The following is a 19,857-nucleotide window of genomic DNA, read 5'->3' on the forward strand; positions in this document are numbered from 1 at the left end:
TTGTGAAGGGGTTTAGCCTGGCTTTCTCATATTTAGAAGATCTGAGAAAGTCCATTAATCTTATGTACTATTAGAAGAGGAGACCCGGTGTGGGGTGTTCTAAATCTGATTGAGGTATTCTTCCAGCATTTTTACTTTCATGTTTTGCAGTCTATTTATCTTTTGTCATTCAATAACGAAAGTTGCAATTAGAGTCATCAAGTGAGAACCGATTTATTTATTTATTTTTTCTTTCGAGTTGAATTTATTATAAGTGAACCACTATAAGTGTTCTAGTTAGTGTAAGAATTAAAAATAAAAATTATACATACCGTGCTAGATTTCCTTATCCCACTTTCAGATATGCACATGTGTAAAGAAACAAAAAAAGAGTTTTTAAAGTACCAAAAAAGGTATATATTGTAATATATTATCTTAGACCGTCTATTCTTAGTATTTGTATATATTTATAGATTTGCTCGATCGGTACCATTTTTTGAGTTCAAATTTTATAATTAAATATGAAGTAGTTTTTCAAGTCATGTTTGAAATTTATGATACTAAAATTACATATTTCAATGAGTCTCTATAGTGCGCCTTAATTAGATTTTTTAAGTTGTTTAAGGTAGACACCCTATAATAACTACACCCATATTTTATTAATAAATGAAGTGCTTTAGCCTATATAACATTAAGGGGAATACATCAAATAATAGATCAAGAAAGCATGATTTCGTACAAAAATCTGCACGGTATCGGTGCAATCATGTCAGAAATTTTAATACCAAAAAGGAAACAGTGCTCCTTTTGGCAAGAAGCACCCATATAATATACTTCAGCTATCATTGCATAAGCCACCGATCCATGCTGAAAACATTATCATTCACCCGCTCTTATTTGTGCTGACGCTTAACCATCTTCAGCCACAATTATAACTTTATTTATCAACCCACAAAAAAAAAAAAAAAAAATATAACTCTACACTCATTTGATTCCATGACAATTTTGGCTTTTGTTTTCTTGTGCCTCAAATCACAATGGGCCAAAAAACTGATCAACCACCATGCTCCATTTTTCGTGCAAAACATTTTATGCTCCAAGGGAACACACTATTTATCTACTTCCTCTCCAAACCTCATTTGGGAGTAATTTTAAGACGCAAATTTTAGGGACTTAAACTCTTCAACCTATATACTAAATAAAAAGAAATTCCAAATTGTACTCTCTCAATACACTTGAAAATATCATGTTTCAATATTGTAAAAAGACCGTTCAATTTTGAAGGGGGAAATCCAAGTATTAGAAAAGACATAATTGAAATTTAGTCATTTGAAAAATAAGCATCTAGTGATTCTTAAGTGTTCAAAATTCCATACCAAAAAATTCTCCCAAGCATGTCTTCCGACCAAGGGAGTAGGTGTACAATATTGCTCCTACAGAAGCATGGTATAATCACTCTTTATCGCTATTGGAAATAAATTGTGGAATCCAAGAAACATTTTAAACGGTGGGGTCTGTGGAAGATGAAGGTCGCGGTCTATAAACTCCAAAGGGCTATTTCCGCCCTTGTCTTACTGTCCAAAATCGAAACAGCAACAAAAATGTTTTAATGTAGTAAGGGCATTTTTGTCATTTATAGTTGAGGTATGGGACTAATGACCGCTTCGAATGCTTTTGGGGAACAAAGATCGAGATTTTAGAATTTTGGTAGCAAGAAAATAGTAATTTGAGCCGTTGGTGCCGGTTGGATTGGTTGGGAATGGGAGTCCACAATGAAGGCATGTGCAGTCGATAACCCAAGCCCTCTTCCTCTCATCTGATCACTTTGTCTCCTTACCCCTTGCTTGCACGTGCACTTTGCAGTTGGAAGGACCTCAAAAAGGTCCTTGTACTGTCTCCATCTCTCTCCCTCTCTGTCTCTCTTTCTTAGAGGGAAAGGGGTGTCTCACGCCAAGGTCCCCACTTTTAACCATATAAGACATGAGATTGTTATATCAGAGTGGAAGAGGATTCATAAAAAATGGTCAATTGGAGCAAAGAAGTGCGAACATTCCCTTGGAAACTAATACCCTTGTTTATGAGATTTGTAGGATAATAGTGCAGTGCTGCTATGGAGAATGAGAATGCAACCAGAAGGCAGATCCCTTGGCGCATCGGGACGATTTTGATTGTCAATATATAGCTGGAGACAATGTTTTTCCTCGCCCAGGCCTTTGACTCGGCCCTGGCCTTAGACGAGTAACTTGGTGGCGTCTGAGTGAACTCAGTCAAGTAGTACTCAAAAATTAAAAACAATTCAAACAAATTCAAATAAATTTTAAATAAAAAGAAAAATATTGAAGTTGAACAAAACCAAAGTACTATATAGAAGGTTTAGAAAAGATAAAAATATGTCAAACATGGATTTAGAATATTTGATCTAGGGTTGGAGACATTTCAATACAATTCAAAAAGAAAGGGGAAAATATAAAAATGGGGCTTGTGAAAAGAAAAACTCACAAATCATTGTTGCAAAAAAAAATCCAAATTACATATGTGATTTTATACATCGGTTCCACTTTTTTATATAATTGTTTATATTTTTTATTTTTTTAATGACCTGAGTTGCAACAAGGAGCCGAGTCTGACTTGATCGAGTTTTCCACCACTGATACTAGGCTTTGTCTTGTATGCTTATTTGCAACTTATTGAAATCGACTAAATGAAATAATTAAACATTAAAAAGAAAAAAAGAGATTTCCGTTGTTCTACCATTCACATTCACATGTTGGTTATCATTCATATGTTAGTGGCACATGTGATTAAACTGGATTCTTGAATCTCATTCTATCGAAAGGGGTCAGGACAGAGATGTAACTAAATCCTTGGGGGTTATCTAGGTCATCATCATTATTTTCAGAGCTTTTTCCCAAATAATTAGGGTCAACTAAACGAATCATGGTCTGTCTCTGCTCTACTCAGGGTTATACCCTCAGTGAGGCTATAAGTCCCTTTAGCTTTTGTCATTACTTCCAACTATATCCATTTGGCCCTACCCCTTGTCTTTTTTGAGCTTTTAACTTGAAGTAATTCGTACCTTCTAAGAAGTGATGTATTAGGTATACACCTTCTTACAAGTGATGAATTTCTTGGCCGTCAATCTTAACTATTTTCTCATATGTATTTCTATTATAACTAAACTTGTATGCTATATATTCTATTTTAGTCTGCCTTATTTTTAAAACCTATAGATTCTAGAGCATCCCTTCAAAGTACTAACTTTGTGTTGACACCATTTTGGATCTCATCGATCAAAATTGTCGTCTGTAAATGACATGCACCACAATACCTCATTTTGTAATTGCCTAGTTAGGTCATCTATAAACTAAGAGGTAAGGGCTAATTGTTGATCCCTAATATAGACCTATCCAGGTACCATTGATAATCTTAGTTTGGTTCTCCACACCATACTACTTGCCCACATTTGTTGTATTAAGTTGCATTGTAGAGGCTGAGATTAAGTGTCGTGTAATTTAATGAAAATGAGTTATATTTCAAAATAAGCATTGTAATGACATCTATGCCATATTTAGAGTTGTATTTTGTATTTAATCAAGCTCAATCTTAGTTTTAGTGAGTAGGAAAAGTTGTTAGGACCAAATTGAAATGTTTTCCTCTATTTCTGGAGTCATTGTAACCTTGTAATTGTGGTTTATGCTGAAGGAGTAGTGGCTGTATTTTCGTTTTTGATCTTGTATTTTTGGAGTTTGAGTAAAGAAATACTCTCGGGCAGAGCCCCATCAATATTCCTAGAAGAGGTATGAGAGTTATTCAAGAGAGTATGTTTCCCACTCTTGCATCTAGTTTGTAAACCTAGGCTTTCCACAAATCTAGAAATGGTACACACTACTTTGGATGCTTTAGCTCGCCCAAAGCCAGAACGTTAACGAATAGGGGATCACATTTGGACTTTTAAAGTGAACATCCACGAGCTCAAAGTTGTCGGCGTGAGTTTTGGTCCCATGTCCCATGCTTCTTTTGAAAGTAGGACAATGTGATTTAGTACTAATATAAATTTTTTTTTATTTTTCTTACTAGACCGTTCGCAAGATCCAAGTACAATAACATATCATTTTGAGAAAAGCAAATAACCAATAAAACAGTTCTCACTTGTTATCACTAAATACAACTCCTTTATTCAAATAACAAAAACTTGACACATTGCTTAGGAGAATTGAAGAGCACAAAAGGAAATAAAGTAAACCAAATAAACGTTGCCGGAGATTATCTCAATCGGGCTTAGTATACCCCACACTGAGTCTCATCTACTACTGGTGCTTGAGATCAATAATCATTCTCGAATCTACTAAATATGGTAAAATCCTGCAATTATGAGAATATATGGAACTAATTTAAACCAACGTGCCAATGCCTCAGTGCCTTAGTCAACCCCTTTGGCTTAACCTATAGAGATGAGATATGAAAGATGTCGACTTGGTGGGGTGTGCACCCTTCTAATTTCTATGAGAGAGAGAGAAGACTAAAGAGAGAGAGAGAGAGAGAGCTTGGTACGTGTGGCGTGCCTTCTAGAGAGAGCAGGAAAGAGTAGAGAGATCTTAGAGAGAGAAGAGAGAAGATTGGAGGTATAGAGATTTAGGAGAGAGGGGAGTCTGTTTGAGGGTATTTTTCAATACTTGTATCTCCAGTTCAAATAAGGGGAGATCAATTTGCGACCTAGGTCCGCAAGTACCAAAATGCCTGTGGACCACGGGATCCGTAGGTCAATAAGCCCTAATCCAGATTAAAATTTTGAACAGTCTCAGAATGGCCCAAGAATGCTAAAATGCGTGGCTATAGGTCTTCTAAGAACACCTGCCAAGTTTCGTCGTGATCCGATGAGTTTAAGGCAATATAGATGCAAAACCAGTTTCCGAAATTTTGCCTCTAGCACGCTGAATATGGACCTTATAACTACAGCCCTATCACTAAAGCGTCAAACGATCATTATACTACTGCCATTGGATTCGAAATGTTCGAAAACCCTCAGGGACCAAGGTTCGGGTTGATCGGATGTTTTTAGACCAAGTTATGGTACGCCCCACAGCATGGCCCGAGCCGAGAGAAAACCTAAAGAGAAGATCAAGATTCAAAGTGAAATTGCAGAATTTTTAGCAAACACGCTCCTTGATCAAGTGATCACATCACGATGCTCGCACGTCAGATCGGCCGGAAATCAAACCCGTTACGACCACATCGTCAAGGGCATTATCCGAGGCGAACCTCGCACGTGATGGACAGTTAGATTTGTCGCATGATATGGATAAAATTGATGGTCGGAAAGCAAATTTTGGTCAAAATACCTAATGTGGAAAGCAGTCGTTCGGGCACCAAATCAAGCCACGTTCGTTGCCAAATGTTCATGACGACATGCTCGTCAATATGCGACAAATAAATCAAAGAAAAACAGCAGGAAAGGGGCGTAATCTTGAATCAAAGATCACACATTTCTCACATTTTTTCATGTCATGATCGTGGCCTAAATCTCGGATCCATGGCTCGAAATGCATACCAAAACGGCTGTCTCCCCGAGCTGATTAAGAAAGTAATATTCTTTTGGACTGGCAGAGCCCGAAAAGACCGCGAACGGGCCACGTATGATACAAGAGTTGTATAGCAATGACAAGGACTAAATCAGAATTTTAGGAATTGTGGGTAAGGGGCAAAATCATCATTTTTAGTTAATCCATTTAAATGCTACTTTTCAACAATTAGGTCAACTATTGGGCATCCACTCATGTTTGGATAACCCCTCTATAAATGCACTTAATGTAATATATTGGAACAACCCTTGGATTGTTGGAAATTTTTTGGCTTCTGTGCAATCTTTGGGTCACGTTTTTTCTTTCTTGGAGATAGAAAGAGAGGAGAGAGAAAATTTTGGTTGGAACCCTTAAGATCCATTGGGATAACTTTCTATCTCCTCTTCTTTTCCTCTCTCCTCTTCTCTTTCTCTCTCCTCTTCTCTTTCTCTATCTTCTTCTCTTTCTTTATTTCTCTCTCCTAACTGAGATGGTAGCCTGAGCGCTGTCCCAAGCAACGAGCTCAGCCGCCGTCTCTATCATCTCTCTTCTGTCTATCCTTTCTTATCTCTCTTGATTGAGACAACCGCTTGACCCATTTCCCAAGCGGTCATCTCTGTTCTCTCTCTCTTGACTGAGACGACAGCCTGAGCCGTTTCCCAAGTGTCGCCATCTCTGTCGTTTTTCTTCTCCCTCTCTTTCTTTCTCTCTCCTGACTGAGACGGTAGCTTGACCCGTTTCCCAAGTGGCAGGCTCAGCTGCCGTATCTGTCATGTCTCTTCTCTCTCTCCAGTTTCTTCTTTCCTTTTCTCTCTCTTCTTTTTTCCTTTTCTCTCTCTTCTTCTTTCCTTTCCATGCCTTCTTCATTCTTTTCTCTCTCTTTCTTTATCTTGCCTTCTCTCTTTTGACTGGGATGGAAAGCTGAGCCCTTTCTTGAGTGGCGGGCTCAGCCGCTGCCCCTGTCTTTCTATCTTCTCTCCCACTTGACTGGGATGGCATGTTGACCCCTTTCCCAAGCGGTGGGCTCAGCTGACGCCCCAGTCTTTTTATTTTCTTTTCTTTCTTCTTCTCTCTTGTCTCTGGGATGGCAGTCTTACCCGACGTCCCCAACTCTTTCCATTTCTCTCCCTTCTTCTCTCACCTCTCTGGAACGGTAGGCTCTGCTGCTGCCCAAACTCTCTCTCTCTCCCTTTCTTCTCTCATCTCACTGGGATGGAAGTCTTACCCACCGTCTCAAACGTTTTCTCTCCCTTTCTTCCCTCATCTCACTGGGATGACATTCTTACCTGCCATCCCAAACTCTTTCTCTCCCTTTTTTCTTACCCCACTGGAACGACAGTTTTACCAGCCATCCAAAACGTTTTCCCTCACTTTTCTTCCCACCTCTTTAGGACGGAAGGTTCAGCTGTCGTCCCTGCTTTCTCTTCTCTCTCTTCTCTTCTTCTTTCTTCCCTTCTCCCTTCCTCTCTTTCTTCATTCTTCTCTCTCCCTTCTTTTTTCTTTCTTCCTCTTTCTCATTTCTCTCTTTTCTTCTTCTCTTCCTTCTCTCTTGTATTTCTTCTCTCTTCCACTCGCTCTCTTATTTCACCTTCTCTCTTCTCCATCTCTGAAGGACTAGGTGAAAACCAGACTTGCCTTAATTCTCTATTTTTCTCTCTTTCGGAAGGATTAGCGATAGCCAAGCTAACCTTCATCCTCTTTCTCTCTCTACTTTCTTTTCTCTCTCTCTGAAGAGCTGGGTGAAAACCAAACTAGCATTCGTCTCTCATTTCTTTCTCTACTTTCTACTCTCTCTCTCTCTCTGAAGGACTAGGAGAAAACCATTCTAGCCTTCGTCTCTCGTTTCTCTTTCTCATTCTTTCTCTTTTCTTCTTTTCTCCAAAGCACTTGATGGAAACCAAACTAGCCTCTGTTTCTCTTTTCTCTCTCTACTTTTCCTCTGTCTTTCTGAAGAACTAAGTGAAAGCCAAACTAGTATTCGCTTCTCTTTTCTCTCTTTATTCTCTTCTCTTTATGTCTCTTATCTTTTTTATTCCCTCTCTCATTCTCTCCATGTCATTCCTTTTTTCTTATTCTCTATTAAGGAACACTGTCGTGAGTCCCCTATTATGAAGACACCAAAAGGCTATCCAATTGACATAGACTCAACAACACTATTCCCCCATTTTCCCTTTGAATGTGCACACTTGTGTGCATTCACCCACTTGTCTATACCTTTAGTGTGTATGTGTGGATGTAAGAAGGAAGAAACAGGTCAAGGGAGGCGATTTCGAACCAGCCTCAGGCCAGAGGGCATTCCTCGTGATCTAAGAGGGCCCCCACGCGAGCCACCCTAGAGTGTCACGAACCCATGTGAGGTAAGTCCCACCTCACGATCAAATTCCTCTCTCACCGGTTGGTATTCCTGCCCCCATCCTCTTTATGCGGTTCCCGAGAGAGCGATCTCCTGTCCCGGGCTCAACACGAACCTGGAGCCATGCCACCAGGTCATCCCGACCCGGAGGGCGAGATCGAGGCACCTAACTAGAGCCCTATTTATAGATTTTTTAAGGCTTAGGGTTTGCCATCTTTAATGAGATAAAATCTAGATCATTAATCTTAAGATATTTGTAGGGTGAGAGATGTGAGTCATCCATTTCTTAGATCCACTATCAAGATTCAAAGGAAGGTACTGCAATTTATCATTCATTTCGTAAACCTACTCTTATCAAATATTGCTATATAGAAAATAATCTCATACTTCCTTAATTTATGAATATTTATTCCACATTCACATAATCTTCAAATAGTCAAATGTGTTGATTCACAAGATATAGCAAATTTCATTATCTTGATTCCTAATGCATGAAGGATTTACATCAAAATGGAAAGTCAACAAGGAAGAATTCTTGAAAAAAAAAATAGTAAGCCAATTCTTCTATGGGTAGGGCATGCCACCCTAGGTGGCCTCATGTGGGGCCCCACCCAATTCTACTATGTGATAAATTTATTAATGGACCCACCCCTTTTGGTGGGCCCCATATTTTTAGTGAATATTAAAATGTTTAAAATAATTTTTAGAATATTAAAAATGTAACTTATTTCCCTTTGATTATTTAAAACGTTGAAAATTTATTTTCTCTCATTTTATAAATCCAAATAATAAAAAGAAAATATTTAGAGAATCATAAAAAATTCAAATAATCAACCTAAAAATCATATAATTTCAAAATAATTAAAATTAAATAATTTTGATGGGAATCAGATCTGTACAGGTCTTGGAATTATGAATATATTAAAGCACTTCATCTACAAATGTAGACTACAATCCACACTAGCTTCTCAAACTGACCTAGTAGTTCCCATGGCCCACTGACTACTATAGGGCTTCATGCTTAGGCCACCAAAGTTAGTCAATAAGTCAGTGAATGTAATCCCAGTCTATGGACTATAGGTTCTCCTCGTAGACAAATCCATTGTCCCCTAGACCATGATACAACCATAGCTCTATGGTGCATAGGGGTAATCTGTCTCACATGTACATACGTCACCCTGAAAGGTAGCTCTCTTTCCTGAGATGGCTATCTATGTTTATGTCGTGCAATAGTTTGAGGTTGAGGCTTTGGGCCTCGTCTTTAAAGGCCAACCATCTAGCACAAGAGTCACATAGTCCCACGGTTCACTCATATGGACAACTCTGACCTCTTCAAGGGATAACTCACAAATCATCGGTTTAGTTCTATACTCAAGTACCATGGGTTTTCCAACTTGACTAGCCTAACATGTCAAGCCAAGTCTGAGTATCGATAAATAACATTTTCCTATAATGATCTACAAAGGATCACACTCCCACTGCCTTTATATTCCACTATAGAAAATGTTTATATACAAGCTCTCATAAGGCCTTTAATGGCCACAAAAAACCAACTTCTCTCTCTTGGCCTTTTAAGGCCTTATAATATCTCTTCCTCACTTTCTCTTTTCCCCATCTGTCTCACATGCTTTACAAATACATTTGGAGCTAACCCTTTTGTAAGCAGGTTTGCTATCATTACCTCAGTAGGTATGTAACTGATCTTATTCTCTCCACATTACACCTCATTGCACAGATGATAGAATATATTGTGGTTATGTCGTCACAGATAATTTTCACCCATTTGCATTGTATGGGCTTGAAATCAAATTGATTACAATACTTTTTAATACACACTCCCTCTTTAGTTGCCATGCAATATGCCCCATACTATGATTCCATGGTGGGTGATGCAACCACATCTTGTTTCATCAATTTCCAAGAAACAATTCCTCCCTTAAGTATAAACACATATCTAAATGTGGACTTTGCATCATCCTGATCTCCCAAGTAACTAGCATCGGAATATGCTTGGAAAGCGATTTTCAATCCTCCCCTATATGTAAGCGTGTAGTCCATAATCCCTTTAATGTATCTTAAAACTCTCTTAACCGTCTTCCAATGCTCAGTCTATAGGTTGCATTGGAACTGGCTAATCATGCTCATAGACGGATTTGTTAAGTTTGTAGACTAGGTTTCCTTTATCCTTTCTTCAAATCCCTTGGCTTGTTTCATATAAATTTCCTCTTTTAAATCCATATTTAGGAAGGTTGTCTTTACGTCAACGTCAAAATGGGATGCTATGGTTATTCGGATTCTAATGGATGAAAACTTTGCAACTTGAGAGAAAATTTCCTCATAGTCTATCCCTTCGTTTTGGGTGAATCCCTTGATTAATAACCTAGCCTTGTATTTTTTTAGTTTCTCTTCGGAGTTAAGTTTTTTTCTTGTAAATTCATTGTCACCCTATCGCCATCGGTTTCAAGGTTGGGGTACTAGCTCTCAAAAATGGTTTTGGTTAATTGAAGAGTATTCATCTTTCATGGCTTCTACACAATGGTTCTTTTCAAGATAGATTATGGCCTCTTGGTTGGTCTTAGGCCCATTGTCTGGTTCATCCTCAATCCTTTCATAATGTTCACCCAAGTAAAATGTTCAAGATATTGAGGTGGTCTAGTAACTCAGTTGCTTCTTCTAGGTTTAGGTCCAAGTTTGGGTTAAAGTTCGGGTTGAAGTTCGGGTTTCGGTTCTCGATTTTCAGCCTGGTCACTAGCTATTGATCAGGGTGTCTGGGTTCACAGGCACGCGCGGGGGTCTTGTGGGTCCCCTCGAGGGCCTAGTTTCCCCCCTCTCGGACAACTGCATGGCCTCCCGAGTGGTACGCTTGCGCGGCTCTCGTTGTGTCACTTATGGGCAGATAACCTTGTCCAACTTTGTGAGAGGATTTAAAAGAACGATGAAGATATGAATTGAAGCACCTACCTCATCGTTGTTGGGGTCGTGGGAAAAGCCAGGGCAAAAACGCCTTCTTAAATCACCTCAAGAAAGCGCTCTGGTTGTCTATCAGTGCGGTTTGGACTTAAATCCCTTTCACACTGTTTACGATGAAAATCTGATAGATCTTCAGATGAAGATCCCTCGGATTTTGATACCTTAAACTTATAAAAAAAGTAAGAAATAAAGTGGTAAAGAAAGTGGGACAAATAGAATTTAGGTTTGAGGCTAGATCTGCCTGGCAACTAGCAGATCTATGGTAGGGCCAGTATGATCCAAGACATTACAAAATACGATTTTTAGGAAAAATGAAAAGATCAAAATGAAATTAAAATAATAAAGTAGAAGAATTAAAATGAAAGAAATGATATCGAAATGGGCCAGATGGCCCGGGACTCTCGAGCCTTCTAGAGCTCACCCGTATCAGAACCAATCATCTTTTGCCTCTCTGATTCAGATGTCGACCGGCCAGTCTCTGGTGTAAAATAGATCTAGGGTTGTTGTGCCCTAGCTCTAGTTATGATCTAAGATCTTTTGCCCTAGGTCTAGGTTTCCTCAAGCTAAAGGGTCAGGGTTTCAGAAGGCTATTTCAAGAGGCTAGGTTTTTTTGAAGCTATCTCTAGGGTTTCTAATCTCTCTCAGGTTTTTTATCACCATTCCCCGTCAAATGGCTACGAAAAGAGGTTTTATAGGGGTTAAAATCCATTGGAAAGGATATACTCACGTAACAAACACATCCCCATCCAAAAATCCAAGTTTTGAGGGTCTCGAATCTGGGCGACACGGGCAGTGTCAATCGAGCAACACGCCTAGTGTCGCCCAAGGCGTGTCGCCTAGTCTATGTGGGCGACATTGCTAGTGTCACCCAAGACAAACCTGGTCAAAATTGATATTTTAAACTATGGGTGTGTTCCTTAGCCTTTTTTGAAGCTACCAGAAAAAAATTGGGTCAAAACAAAATTTTTTACTATTTTTAATAAATGTTTTAGTAAAACAGGACATTTACAAAAATCTGGGACAAAACAGGGTTTTTATAAGGTTTCGGGAAGGTAGATTAGTTTTGAGTCATAAGATAGGTTGTATGAACTATGAATTTGGGTTTACTAGGTTAATTTTAGTCTTAAGGGTTAAAAAAATCACCGAATTTGCCAGATTTAAAATGGGGTGTCTACATTTGCCTCTCTTTGGCACTCCCTGTCCTTCGAGGGACAGGCGAGTCGCAAAGAAGTAGACACTTTGGCGTTCCCTATCCTTTGAGGGGCAGGTGAACGTCAAAGACAATGCAGACGTTTTTAATTTCATCCCGAGGTCAGGTGGTTAGTGGGAACACCAGCTAATCCCTCCAAGTCATAGTGCTCATCGAGCTCACCCACTTAGGGCATTTTTCCTCCTAGATTTTTTGGCGTGAGATGTTTGTGAGTTACACAAGCTTGAAACTTGAGTTGTATTTTCTGGCCATGCCACTTAACTTCAGGGGTTTTACGGTTTGAAATTTTAGACCCTGAGATGATTTTCTTTGACTTCCTTAGGGCTTCCTAAAGCTGTCTATTAGAAAAGGCTTTCTATAGGAAGAGACTTGTCTGGCCGTTCTGAAGAGAGAGATGAGGCAGCAACGCGAAAATCACGACAACGCAGTAATCATCATATACGGGTGTCCAAGCTCCTTTATTTTGAAAGTCGTTTTAGAAATTTTGAAAGTAGGGGAGATTTGAAATAGAACCTAGAGCAGGGACAAGTTACGATTTTAATAAAGAAATTAAATTATTTGAAAACGCAAGACCTATAGTGAAAATTTTAAAAAGAGAAAGATATTTCTAAAAACAGGGTTGGATAGCAGTTTTAACTCCTGCAACCATAGAGCCCTCTAAGCAGTTTAGCGTCATGCAGCGATGGGCCATACACCTGACCCTTTTACGTCATATGGGGATAGACGGCATACACCCGACCCTTTTATGTCATACGGGGATAGACGGAATACACCCGTCCCTTTTACGGCATTCGGGGACAGACGTTTTCCATTGAAGAGGGTGGTTGTGGCCTTAAACCCGACCTTTTACGGCATATGGGGCTAGATGTTACCTGTCTCGCCTCTTTTATGTCCCATGAGTTTGACGTTGAATTGAATATGCCCGACTGGTTAGGTGCCTCGATCTAGCCCTCCTGATCTGAATGATCAGGCGGCATGTGTCTCGGGTTTCAAGGGAACCCGGGGCTTGAGATCGCTCTCTCGAGAATCTTGCTAAAAAATAAGGGCAGGTATACCAACTGATGAGAGAGGAATTTAAGGTAAGAACGAGACTTACTCGGGCTGGTTCGCATGGGCACCCTCATAAATCACAAAGAAAGCCCCCCAGTCATAAAACTGGTTCGAAATAGCTCCCTTTGGCCTTTATTATTCTGTTTCTGCAATCACACACATATGGCAAATGTTACAAGACAAGTGGGTCGAGGGACCCCACCTTGCCTTTGGGGAACGTACACGGGCGTGCACATTCAAAAAGAGGAAGAAAAGAATGAGAGAAGAAAGATTAGGATTAGAAAAATTTGACCAAATGGTGAGACTGACACAATAGCTAAACTAGTAAGTAATTGACCTGGTGTAGCAGTAAAAGGGGACTGGTAACTCAGACCGGCTCACAAAATTACTATTAGACAACGATATCAATACCGATTAGCTTGACATTTTGGTTAGTCCATTGTGATAGTAAAGCGGGCATAGTAACTCAGATCGACACAACGACATTGCTGCTACACAACTGGACTACCATGGAATGCTAGTCTCTGCCTCTCTTGGTCAAACAAAAGGGTAAGAGAAAGAAATAAGAAGAATAGAAAGAGAGAGAGAGAGGAGAAGAAGAAGAAGAAAAGAAAAGGAAAGAGAAGAAGAAACAGAGTAAGAGAGAAAACAATGAGAGAAGAGGAAGAGAGAGAAGGGAAGGAATGGAGAAGGAGGACATAAATGACAGTAAGATGGGGAGAGAGAAGACTCAGACGATGATGGCTTCCGCTAGCTATGATGTGAGGAAGAAAAGTGAGGAGGAAACACATGCGACAATGGGCTCGTGCCGTCTGTGAAAAGAGAAAGAGGTAGATGAGACTCAAGCGGTGATGGTCCTCCGTCAGCTGTGACATAAAGAGAGAAGAGAGAAAAAGAACATAGGCAGTAATGTGCTTCTGCTGTCTGTGACAGAAGAGAGAGATAATGAACAGACGCGACAATAGGCTTGCACCAGCTGTGTCAGAAGAAAGAGGAGAGGGAGAGAATACAGGCAGCGATAGGTTTCTGCCGTCTGTGAAAGAAGAAAAGGGATGGAAAACACAGGAGATGCTAGGCTTGCACCGACTGTGACAAAAGAGTCGAAAGAGAGAGAAAACACAAGCGGCAATACGCTTACGTCGTCTGTGACCGAAGAGAAGAAAGAGAGAGAAAGCACAAGTGGCGATAAGCTTACGCCGTCTGTGACAAAAGAGAAAAAAGAGAGAGAAAGCACAAGTGGCGATAGGTTTGCCCCGTCTGTGATGGAAGAGAAGAAAGAGAGAGAACTTGGACAGAGGCCCGGCTCGCCAGCCGGGCTAAGGCCTGACTCACTAATCATGTCTCATGAAAAGGAAGGCATCACACCAGACGATAGGTCCGCCATGCATGAATGGAGAAAGAAAGAAAAGCAGGGAAAGAGACACATGATAGACTAGAGGAGGAGGAGAGAGAAAAGATAAAGATGAAAGCAGGAAAGAGAATGGGAGTGATGAGAGAGAAAAGAGGAGAGAAAAAGAGAGAGATAGAATTGAGAGAGAAAATAGGAGAGAGAAAGAGAGGGAGAAAGGAGGAGAAGAGAGAGAGATAAAGATGAGAGAGAAAAGAAGAGAGATAAAATTACCTTATCGAGGGGTATCGGCCCTTTTCTTCTCTCTCCACTCTCTCTCTCCAAGATGCACCCACGAACTTAAGCAAGAATTGAAATATTTATTGAATGATTGAAGAATGAACCAAAGGTCCAAGGGGTTTTTCTACATTTAGGTTTAGCATGTTTATATAGAATTGTGCCCAAACATGGGTGGATGTCAAAAAATGACCTAAATTGATGACAATTACAATTTAATTGAATTATAAAAAATTAAGAAAATAGGGTAAAAAATGACTGTTTTGCCCCTGCTAACAATAGAGGGAATTCCAGAGCAGTCCATGTTCTGCCCTAGAACTTTCACAATCTTCCGTGATTGATCCGTGGTTTCTTTGATTCCTGTTTGATGAAAAGATGATTGTTTTCTTGTAGAGCTCGACATGGCGATCAATTTGATACCAACTTCGAGCCATGAATCGTGTTTTTAGGCCACGTTCATGTGACTTGAAATTTACATTAATCTTGAAAATTTCAGACCTATAAGGTGCTCGTTCCTTGATGTTTTTCTGTGATTTTCTTCACTATGGGGCATACCACATATCGAAAGGCTTGTCTTGACGAGACAAACACGCTAAAAAAATTTGAGCACGATCCGACTCGAAACGGGTGAGATAGGGGCATTGAAAGTTACTGCCCATGACTATAAAAATAGTCACCTTGAATGGTGTTTTGGTCCAGGGTGGGCACACGGGAATAGTGTGCGGCTCCTCCTATTTCCATATTTTGCACATAACTTTGTCTTGGAGTGTCCAATTATATCGAAACTTGACCCATTAGGTTTTTCGACCATTCCGGATCCAATGGTGATCGTCCCACAGTTGTTTGACGTACTGAAAATATAGTTCTAGTTAAAAGTTCCGTTTCACGGTGCTAGCGGCTAATTTTTTGAAATTGTTTATTTGTGTTCACTGCCTTAGACATGTCGGTTTGCGACGAAACTTGGCAGGTGGCCTTTTGAAGTGCTTAGGAAGATCTTGACCAGTTTTGGGGCTCTTTTGAGACTGTCGTGAATTCAACCATTTTGTCAGGCTTTATTAGCTGGCTTCCTCTTTATTCTGCATCAAGGACCAAGGTGCTGAAAAATGTGTTCAAACACCAACCTTTTCTGTCATACGGGCCTTAACGTTACCTGTCTCGGCTCTTTTACGTCTCACAAGTTTGATGTTTTTCCATTAAACAGGTGGTTGTGCCCTGGATACACCCAAAGTTTTGCATCATACGGGGCTAGATGTTACTTGTTACGACTCTTTTACGTCAAACAAGTTTGACGTTTTCCCTATCTCAGCTCTTTTATATCTCACGAGTTTGAGGTTTTTCCTATCTCGGCTCTTTTACGTCACACGAGTTTGACGGTTTTTCTGTCTCGGCTCTTTTACGTCACACGAGTTTGACGTTTTCTGAATTGGATGTTGGTTGGCAATTTAGACTCATGCCAACAAGGAGCATTTTTTTTTTGAATTTATTTATTTATTTATTTTTTGAAATTTTGAAAAATTGATTGGAAGTTTAGGCTCATACCACAGAGGAGCAAATCATTCTTTTTTTATTGATTTTTTTTGAAATTTTATTTTTCTGGAAAATTGGTTGGCAGTTTAGGCTCGTACCACTAAGGAGCGCTTGAAATTTTTTAAAATTAATTAAAATGATATAGAATGGTCGTAAAAACACATAATAACACCAAAAACGATCCTTGGAAGGCCCCAAAATTGAGTCGAGGAAGATTTGAACAAACGTTTTTGGGCGACACTAGGCATGTCTAGGTGACATGGCTGGTGTTGCCCACTTAAAAAAAATATATATATATTTATTTTTATTAAGTGGAAGTTGGGATAAAAGGGAGAGGTTTAAACAAAAAGGATTTGGGTGACACGAGGAGTGTCGCCCTCACAGGCTGGGCGACACGCTTGGTGTTGCCCAGACAAAAAATGGGGAAATGGGATTGAAAAGGGACCTTTTCTTCAAAAAACATGTGGGCGACATTGGTAGTGTCGGTCGGGCGACACGGGTGGTTTCACCCAAGTCTGAGTATGGAATTGGGCGACACCAGGCATGTTTCCTAGACCTCCAACCCTCAAAATTCATGTTTATCATTTTTCTGGGTTTTACGATTATCTAAACTCGCTGTTGGTTGAAGTGGATAGGTACATGACGTATTTTGGGTCTGGTTTGCTTTTTTTCTATAAAAATCATCCCCCTTCCCATTCTTCTCTCATCTTTCAAACTCAATTTTCTTCCTCCCATCTTCATCTTCTTCCATCTTCATCATCCTCCCTCTGATCTTACTGATTTTTCTTGCACTCATCCTTAGGCTTTCATGGCGCCTAAGAAGGACAACGCAATCTCCAAGGGCAAGGGGAAGGTTCTCGAGCGGGTTGGCAATGGAAGACAAGAAAATGCCTCTCCTCTTATCCCTAGGGTTAGGCACTTCTCTGAAGGTCCGCCCTCTCATATCTTGCTGGGTCTTCGATCGGGTGATGTTCCTCGATGTGTCAATGGCTTTCCTATCATCGGACCTTGGTTCTGGGATTGGTTTCTAATCGCTCGGTAGTGGCCCGAGCTCAGGGCCTTTTGGCTTCAATTTTGATGATAGGCATCTTAAACATGGCCTCTTGTCATGTGAACTTTCCACTCTTTGAAGCTCTTGCTGAGAGGTTCAACCATCAAACAAACACCTTCTTCCTTCCTATAGGCGAGACAATGCCAACTTTGGAGGAAGTCGTCACGATTTTTGGCCTGAACCTAACCGGGATTGCGTATCAACCTTCTACTGCCACCGACGACCATTCTATCATGGGTGTACGATTAATGGAGGCTGCTTATTCTTCACATGGTCAGTGGGTTGATATGGAGTTGCTGGTCAGGAATCGAGAGCGATCTCGAGCCGCTGAACAGATCCGTATTTTTTTTTTTCGCTGTTAGGCTCCATTCTTTTTCCGAGTGGTCATAAGACGGTTCGTAGTTCCCTTATTCCTTTAGTCCATGCCTTCTAGGAATGAGAGGGTTACGCCATTGTTTCGACCGTGTTGGCGGGCATTTTCCGGGGTCTTCACGACTGGGTCACGCGAGGTGACTGATTTATTGAGGGCAGTGTCTTGATTTTGCTGGTATATTTTTTAATACAATTTTAATTTATTTTTCCCCTGAAACTAAGTTTTTTGTCTTGTTTTGGGCTTTGGAAACCATATTTCTGCAACAGGAATTAACTGGAAAAAGCCCGGCCCCATCTGGGAAGACCTAAGTTGGGCGACACTGCTAGTGTCGCCCAAACCAATTTTTCCTGGATGGCTCCTTCTGGGTTCTTGTTGTGTGACCCTTTGGGGTAATTTTGGATACTATTTTCTGCAGATTTGGGCCTATGAACACATCGCCATGGTCCGTCCTCCTCGATCAACGATGGCTGTATCTACTATTTTGGGACTAGCGTATGTCAATGATACCACCTGACCTCGTGATGTCAACCATTAGCATAGGATTCTTGATGAGTTATCGTCCTTTGATTGGGTGATCAGAGGTCTTGAAAACGTGGTCCTATTGCTGCCTGCTATGGAGCATTCATGTCTTATTCTGGCGGGGCAGCACTTCACAGAGGGGTATTTCCCTCAGAGGGTGCTTCGCCAATTTTGTCATACTCGAAATTATACTTCTCCAGGAGAGGTGATCGATCATCGACCTATCTTTCCGCTTTGACGGCACTCTTCCACTCTCTTGGTCAAGGCTAGTTTGTCGTGGAAGGGAAAGAAGTCCTCTTCTAGTGAGGGGTTAGCTAAGCAAGACAAGCCCACAACCACTTCGAACTATGATTCTTGGTGGGAACGTACCTGCCCTCTTCCATTATGCCCCAGATTTTCAAGACTTCATGGAGAGTCTTCTGCTCCTATTTAGGATCTCGTGCCTCATTAAGAAGATGGCGCCTCTTGTTCAAATAAATGAATCAAATCCAATGAGGACGCATCTGACATCAGCTTGGAAGAGGTTGAATTTTAATCGGCTCGATGGGTGGCCTTCGTGGCAGAACTCAAGGGGAAGGATGTTGATCCAAAGCCGAAGATCGAATAGCCAAAATATTTTCTTTTCTTTATTTTTTTTCTTGGCATGAATAAGTTGATCTCATGATCAGCATTATTTTTCAGCAGTTTTATTTTTGTTGAAGTCTGTTAGGACAGTGGGAATTTCGGTCATAGGACCAAGTTTAATCCGTGTAAATGCATGTAATAAGTTACGGACCCAGGTTGGGTCACCATGTAGGTGGAGCTCGATGGGGAATAGGTTTGTGGATGGTAATCCGACTCCCTGGGGATAAAAATGGTTAAGACCATTCACAAACTGAGGGCTCAGATGGAATTGGTGACCTGATGAAGGATGGCCAATAAAAGCAGACTTCACTAGGGCTTAAAGGGGTAGTGTACTCCTTCAGATGAAAGATGAGACTCTATGGAGAATAGGTAACTCGACTTCCTAGGGATAAGATAGCTTAGTGTGAAAAAAACCCACTGGGAATTGAAGAGGTAAGATTGATCCTAACTCCACTGGGGATAATGGGCTGCAGTTTAGGTGTGACTCCTATGGGGATGATAGGTCATGGTTTGGGTGCAACGACCTGGGTGTAAGTCCACCGGGGATGACAAGACATGCCCTGGGTACTACTCCACTGATGAAAGTGGTAGGACACACAGGGCTTCAGCTTGGAGTAGTTGACAATAGGCTGCATGAAATACAGCCGACACCAGGTGTAGGGATTATTATTTCTTGTGAATATTCAACTGGCGCTGAGTTTTGAAAACACAACTGGCCCTAGGTTGTTAAAAACTCAGCTGGCGTTGCGAATGACCGGTGATATTGTTTGAACACAACCGGCACTAAGTTAACCGGTGCTAAGGTCGTTTTGAAACTCACCCAGTGCCAAGTCGACCGGCGTTAGGGTTGTTTGGAATTCACCCGACGTCAAGTCGACCAACACTTTTGAAATTCACCCTGCACCAGGTCAACCGGTGCTAGGGTTGTTTGGAATTCACCCGGTGCCAAGTCAATCAGCGATGGGCATGGATTGATGAGAGTTACTTCGAGCCTCGAGTCAAAGTCCGACCCGGCTCAT

This window comes from Amborella trichopoda, chromosome 7 (assembly GCF_054954075.1).
Source record: "Amborella trichopoda isolate Santa Cruz 75 chromosome 7, AtrichopodaSantaCruz75HAP2 v2.0, whole genome shotgun sequence".
Classification (NCBI taxonomy): Eukaryota; Viridiplantae; Streptophyta; class Magnoliopsida; order Amborellales; family Amborellaceae; genus Amborella; species Amborella trichopoda.